The sequence below is a fragment of the Ursus maritimus genome, unplaced genomic scaffold (assembly GCF_017311325.1).
Source record: "Ursus maritimus isolate PB19 unplaced genomic scaffold, ASM1731132v1 scaffold_30, whole genome shotgun sequence".
NCBI lineage: Eukaryota > Metazoa > Chordata > Mammalia > Carnivora > Ursidae > Ursus > Ursus maritimus.
In genome coordinates this window covers 7,212,361-7,220,047 of record NW_024425564.1, presented here as the reverse complement: position 1 = coordinate 7,220,047, position 7,687 = coordinate 7,212,361, and positions in this window count along the sequence as shown.

Below are 7,687 nucleotides of genomic sequence, written 5' to 3'. Positions count from 1 at the left end.
TCGTTCCACAAGAGACCAGACAAATTCATCATGGCGGCCGGCTCCGTGGCTCGGGCCGTCGAGTGTGGAGCTCGCATTGGGGCTGGGGCTCCCTGCCTCACCCCTGCAGCCCCATGACGCCTCACCATCCCGCGTCGGTTTGCCGAACCCTGCACGTCTTTGTAAACGGTCCCTGCAGAAGCTGAGTCGTGATGGGGTAGAAGCAGTGGTGAGGAGCGCGGGCAGGGAGGGGCGAGGCCGCTGCTGCTGCCGCCAATGCGGGCCTGGGACAGGTGCGTCTCCAGGCTGGGAACCGAGACGCCCTCAACACCTGGCTGTGCTGTTGGCATGAGATTCCAGGCCCTGCAATTGGTAAGTGGCGTTTTCTACAAAATTGCCCAGTGCGTCTCTGTTTTCGAAGTTACTGACTAAACTTCTTCCCGGTTCCTCAGTGGCCCCGTTTCCCGTGTTTCGTACGTCTGCTTGTCTCGACCAGTCTCGCTGAAGACGCTACCGTGCTGGTCTCTCCGACGAATGGGCTTGCAGTGTCGAACGTCCCAGCGTGGCCTTCACGGACGTTTGCTCTTATCCCACAGCCTCTTGCTTTCTTTGGTTTACTCTTTTTCCTAAAAATTTGTTGACTGAGACAGTTCAATTTTACGATTTCATTTTTCTTTAGCAAATGCACCTGAGGCTGTAAGTTCCATCCCAGCCTCACTGTGGTGGGTTTAAAGTCGTGTGCACGGACTTCGTAGCTGTCTCCCTTGCTCGCCCCTGAGTGTGGGGGGCTCACTCCTCACAGAGCGGACACCGTGAGCCGTGCTTGTGAGCCCGAGCCACCCAGCGCAGCGGCTCCCACTGCTGACCCACAGGAACCGGGGTCGCGGCTGTTCGTCTCCTCGAGCGGCTGGACTCGGGCCGTTGCGGTTACGTCTCAGCAGCAGCGAACACAACAGCGCCGGCCGCATCATGGGCTTGCGGCCTCTGCCTTGCCTTCCAGCTTTCAGTGTTTAAAATTTTCATTATGGCTTCAAATTTGGCCCATAAATCATTTACAAGTGCGTTTTTAAACATAAAAGCTTCTGTAAAAGTAGAGAAAGTGACTTCGCTTTCTGGTTTTTCGTTCTGTTGGACTGCGGTCGGAGACCGTCAGACGCACTTGTCGTAGGACACAGCTCTGTTACTCGTGACTTTATTATGATGTGTGCGGGGGGGGGGGCAGGTAGTTTTTAAAGCTCTTCGGATTAATAAATCTTTCAAACATTTATACGTTTAGAAAACATGATTGTTCAGAAATTATTCCCTGAGCAGTTACGATCATGCGAGAAAACCACTCAATAAAGCCAACACCGAGGGGCTAGAAGTTCCGCGGGATTCTGGAGCCGTCAGAACATGTGGGGCTGGGGGGTCCCGAATCTCTTGTTACAAATCACATTTGCGAGCTCGGTTTTCTGACAGCAGATCCCAGAACGGGAGGTCATGAGCTGATGTCCAGCCCCGCGGCCTGCACTGCTCCCGGGAACGCCCCGGTGAGACCTCCCGCACCACGAGCAGGGGAAGGCCCTGCTCCCTGTGCCTTTCTGATACCCTTTCCCCAGTAGCCGGGATGCAGGAGAGTCAAGCACGGGACTCCGGTGGTCACGAGCAGGACACAGCGGAAGGAGAAGGGCTGAAACTCACATGGGAGGAAGCGTGAAACGGACGACGTCGGTGTCCGGCTTTGGTACCTAGGCTGCTTCGCTTTTTCCCTAATGTGCCGTGAGTGTTCAAAAGACTGTGTGTTTGGGGCGCCTGGTGGCTCCGTCGGGGACGCGTCTGCCTTTGGCTCAGGTCATGATCCCGGGACCCTGGGATCGAGTCCCGCGTCGGGCTCCCTGCTCAGCGGGCAGTCTGCTTCTCCCTCTCCCTCCGCTCCCCTTGCTTGTTCTCTCTCTCTCTCCCCCTCTCTTTCACAAATAAATAAAATCTTTTTTTAAAAAAGACTGTGTTTACTGTTAAGTTCGGGGTTCTTTGTCTAATCATTAGATGACTTTCGTTACTCAAATATGCTGTATCTTTATTGGAAGAACCTTATTTTGTTCAGATGGTCTAGACCCTTGTAACTTTCTTTGTCTTTGAGTACCAGTGACTGAAAGGAGGGTCTTTTAAAATCCGCTGCTCTCTGACCATGAATTCTTAGCTGTGTTAGAGCTGAGAACTGTCACAGTTTCCAGATAAATCGTTGCTTTTGCCAGAATGTACAGTCCCTGTGTCTCCCCCTAACAGAACTTCCCACATTGAAGTACACTTTCTCCGGTATTGGTCACAGCGACCTTCCCCGCACTATCACTGCCCGTATGCTATTTGTAATCTCTCAGGGTCATTGTTCTGTGAGTTATTTCGTAAACAGCATAGCTGGACTTTTTGTTTCCAGTTAGAAGCTGGTCTTTTGGCAAATAGGGGTTTTTTTTTTTACATTTATTGGGGTTATTGATAAATCAATAAATTTCAATGATATTATTTTATGATTTCTATTTATCATCCTCTTCTGTGCTTTTTGTTCTTATCTTTGTTGGGTTGATTCGTTTTTCTTTATTCCGTTGTTTCTGCTCTGCTGGTTGGAAGTTACACATCTCTTCTCCCCGTGAAGTCTCACGTGCACACCTGAACGGACAAGAGACACGGTGTCTCAGTGCCCTCTGTCCTCCCAGACAGTGCCGGACCTTGGAGCGCGCGAACACGTCCTCGTGTCGAGATCCCATTACTCCTCATTTCCTCGCACATCTGTGTCGTTTCCCATCTCCCGCTGTCATCACGAGGCCGCGAAGGACACCGGTGCCCCCCTCCGTGAGAGCGTGTGCAGGTGTCCCCCAGATAGACGCGTCCGTGAAATTCGGGCCACAGCATGGCACGTTCCAGCTTTACCGGGCAAGGCCGAGCTGCTTCCCTCTGAGCTGGTGACTTTGTCACCACCCTTCTGTTGGCTCCAGCAGCCCCGTGAGCTCCGGTCCGGCCGGCGGCCAGGTCAGGACCTCACGAGGTTGCCGAGGACGGTGGCTGTGGGATTGCAGGCTGGGTGGCACCTGCTCGAGGCCCGTGTGTTCTTTGAGGTTTTCTTTTTTCCTGGTCTGCAGTTCGTGGGTGGTCTGGATTCCAGTCTTCATCACTGACACGTATCGTCGGTACGTTTGCCCAGTTTGTGACCCCTCTTCACTCTCGTTCCACGTCCTAATAATCAGAAGTTCTTACCTTTACTGCTGGGAATGTACGGGTCTGTACCTGTGTGGAGACTTATTTACTCGTTCGTTGATCGATTGGTCTTACTCAGGAAACCCTCCCTGAGCCCCGCGGTCGTGGGGATATCCCCGTATCACCTGCTCACAGTTCTGCAGTGTTTCCCTCACGTTTTCACGTTTAACTTACCTGAAAGCCGTCGTGTGCCCCCTTGGTTTCCATGTGCCTGCCGCCCGGCCCTGTTGTTGGTCCGCAGACGTTTGCCCACGTGTTTGCCCGTTAGGAGTCGCCGCACAACAGTTATCAGCGGCGGCCCGGAGCCTTGCCCACGCCAGGCCCCGCGCCTGCATCTCCACCCGTCGTGAGATAGTGGAACCCACGTCCGTCGGTCTCTGCCCCGGGGCCTGGCACAGAGCCCCTAAGCCCCTGTAACGTCCTAGGTGACAGCGGGACCACGGCATCTCCTGTTCAGCGTGGGGACTCCGGACGGGCTCCTGCACGGGGTTGGGAATTCTCCCCCACCCCTACTGTCCGGAAGGGGGAAGGAGGCTGGGAGTGGGTTAAGGATTCCTCGTGCCGCGTGACGGAGTCCGCATCAAACCCCAGTCCTACGGAGCTGAGCACAGCACGCCCGCAGCGTGACCCCCACTCCATGGGGACGGAAGCTCCCGGGCCCTGCGTACGTCCCCGTGTGTCTCGTCATCTGCATCCTTCATCTTCCTAAATAAACTCGTGAAACTAGTCGGTGTTTCTCTGTGTGCTGTGAGCGTTCCTCACAGGTGATTCAAACCCAAGGAGCCCCTGGGATGGTCTGTCGCTGACCAGCCAGCAGCACAGTGATAATGAGGGCCGGCGACGGGCGTCTGGCGTGGGGGGCAGTCTTGTGGCACGGAGCCCTTCACCTGGGGGATCCGACGCTGTCTGCGGGTCGCGAGCGTCAGGATGGAGCGGAACCGCAGAGCATCCCCTGGCGTCGCAGAGAACGGCTGCGTGCGGGGAAGTTCGGCCTGGTGACCGGAACCCGGGTGCTGCCTGCAAACGGGGCAGGGGACTCAGAGGGGACACACAGCGGGAAGAGCCTGTGTTTCCCCGCAGAGAAGGGACGTCCGGGCTTCTTCCACCGGTGTTGTCTCGCTCACTCCTTACAACAGTCCCAAAGTAGGTACTTGTTCTCGGGTCTCAGAGCAGCGGACTAGACGTTTAGGGAGATGAAGTAACCCTCCCGAGGCGCACGCACGTAAAACACAGGGCTCCCTGTTCAGGAGCCCGTGGTTTCCCCTGAGCACAAAGGTCCGAGGTCATCGCTTTGCCTGGGGCCCCGGGAGAGGGTGCATGAACTCGGTCCCCAGCCCTGTGGGAAACAAGGTGATGGTTAGCGGGCAGAAGCCCACTCTTCGGGCCGTGAATGGACGGCTCTGTGAGGACAGGCGTGAAAACACAAGGTCTCAAAGGTGGGAGGGATCCTCTCTGTTCTTGGGCTCTGGGCAGAGGGGAGGATTTCCCAAGGTCGAGTCAGGCGCGGACCAGGAGCCCTTGTTCCCCAGGGCGGTCACGCCGACTTCTCGCACACTCACCGTTCCTTCCGCGTGGCTCTCGGGGCCCCACCCAGCCCGTCTCCGGAGCCCTCGACAAAGAGACGTCTGTGAGCCCACGATACTGGTGGCAATGGCCTCATTGTCATCGTGAAGATAATTAGGTCTGTGTCCTCTTTCGGAAGGGGTGGGAAGGAGAGAATATACAAAGATAATATTCACTGCTGATAGCGACCCGGGCGCAAACCAAAGGTAGTCCACACAGAGCTTCTCAGTTCAATTTTTTTGGCTCTTCTGTGGATTTGAATACATTTTTTAACTCCCTGTTCCGGACCCTCCATCCGGCAATGAAGCCGCAGGGCTCTTTGAATTCAGGACACACCCAGCCCTGGAGATGCAGGGAAGCCTCCGTGACCAGAAGCCGGCCCGCCGCCAGGGCTTCCCTCACCGTGGTGCTCGGTGTGAGCTCTCGGTCCCCGAGTGTCGTCCTGGGCTTGGCCCAGGTCTCTCACTTTGACCACAGACTTTCCAATTACACGTGGGAGAGGGAATGGATAAGCAGAGCTTACCCGGCTCCAAAACAGGTCTTGGTGTTTGGTTTTCCTGGCAGATGAATGGATAATGAAGACGTGGGCGTATAAACACACACACGGGATATTCCTCAGCCATCGAAAAGGGTGAAATCCTGCCGTTCGCAGCAACGTGGATGGAACTGGAGGGGATTATGCTGAGATTAGTCAGAGAAAGACAATTATGATCTCACTGATATGTGAAATCTGAGAAACGAAACAGAGGATCATAGGGGAAGGGAGGGAAAAATAAAGTAAGACAAAACCAGAGGGAGATTAACCATGAGAGGCTCTTCATCACAGGAAACAAACATGGTTCCTGGAGGGAAGGGGGTGGGGGATGGGGTAACTGGGAGATGGGCACTAAGGAGGGCACGTGTTGTGATGAGCACTGGGTGTTAACACGCAACTGATGAATCACTGAACTGCCTCTGAAACCAGGAATACACTATATGTTAATTATTTGAATTTAAATAAAAAATAAAACTTTAAAAAGTTATAAATAGGTCCTCTCTGGTGCACATTTAAAGGGTTCACACCCGTTTGATTCCCACTCTGCAGCCCAGTCCCTGAGCCTCCTGTGAGGGCCTCATTGTAAGCGTTTGCCCAAGTCCATGACCACGGCCAAGCCCCAGCGTTAACTGCCGAGTAAAGGCCTAAGTCTAGCAAGCCCATCACATGTTGATACTGTGATTTATAGGCCATATGCATGTATTTCTGATATATTTTTGGTCTTTGTCCAAAGTTCCTGGCTCATGGCTCCTAAAACCTTGGACTTTCCCAGACCATCTTTTGTTACAATATTCAGTCTCTTGTCCTCAGTTTCTGAAATCTCTTCAGAGCGGTGATGGTGAAATGGGTGTCCTGTTACTGATAACAGGCCCCTTTCCTCCACAACTGGGTTTGTGTTAACGCAGTGACGTTTGGAAAGCACCTAAGGATAGGGATGGTTACCAGCGGTTCCAACTGTGATTAGAGGGCTGAGACTTTCTGTCCCACCCCCTGATTTCTGGGGAAGGGAAGGGGCTTGAAGTTGAATCAGTCACCGATGGCCAATGATTCAATCACTTATGCCCACGTAATGAAGAGGGGCCAGGGAACGCCCAGCCGGGGAGCCAGAATGCTTCCACATGCCACCATACTGGTCCTCAGGCTTCCCTTCGTTCAACACCTCCCTTACGTGTCCCTTCATCGGGCTGTTGATTCGGATCCTCTAATATCCTTTGCAACAAGTCAGTCATCTAGTGAGTAAACGGGTTTCCTGAGTTCTGTGAGTCAGTGCAGAAACTCAGTGGAACCCAAGGAAAGGGTCCTGGGAACTTCTGATTTAGAGCCAGTGGGTCAGGCATCTGAAGTGGAGGGCAGTCTGGCGGGCCTGAGCCCTTACCCTGGGAGACCGGATGCTGTCCCTGGGTAGATGGTGTCAGAATTGAGTTGGATCTGGTGGACACCCAGCTGGTGTCGAGATAATTGGTGTCCGTGTCAGGAAAACCCAGCTACCCCATGCTGGGATTGGGTTCCAGAATCATACTACACACATTAATCCATTTAAGTCGTATAGTCCAACAGAACAAGCATTTTGATGTCTTCTTCACATGAGACTAAGATTCAGAGAAATTGAGGAACTTGCCTCCGGCAGGGCTGGGGTTTGAACTCCTAATAACCGCGCCGAGGGACTGAGAACTGTGGCAGGTAGTGTCGGCCACAACGATTGGCCCTGGGGTGGTCCTCAAGGGTCACCAGACACACACGGGCTAGGGACTTGCAACCTCGCACAGAAGTCAGTACCAAACCAATCAAAAGCCTTTGTCAGGAATTTGGGCTTGAAGGCCCACAGTAGGGTGTGCGGGTGAAAGCAGTGATGTGGACTCTGCTTCCACTGGGGTCTGGTTGCAGCCCTCGCGTCACCCTAGGGCTTTCAGAACATCTCAAGTCCCTCCCTGTGGCTTCTTAGTCAGAACTTGCATCGGGACAAAACGCTCAGACGGTGTGTAAATGTGGGGTTTGCAAAGCACTGAGGGGACGTGGTTCAGCTAAGAGGTCCTGGGCGGGTTACAGAACCTGCACGTGGTTATGGAACACTTCGGCAGTGAGCCACACGGTCAGCACGCAGAGTTGTCAGGAAGGCAGTGATGCCCTAACAGGCTCTGACGTGGGGTGACCACTGCCAAGGTCACACAGAGGAAAATCACAATGATTATCTTGAAGCATGAAGAAGGGCATTTGATAAAGCTTAAAATTTAGGTATTATTTGAAAAACTCTAAGAAAACTAGGAATAGAAAAGCGCTAACTTGACGTCTCTCTACCAAGAAATTCACAAGAGTCATCATGCCTGACTGAGACCCTTAGTGAGCGTCTTCCCGTGTTAGCAAGGGACTAAGGATGCCCGTGTC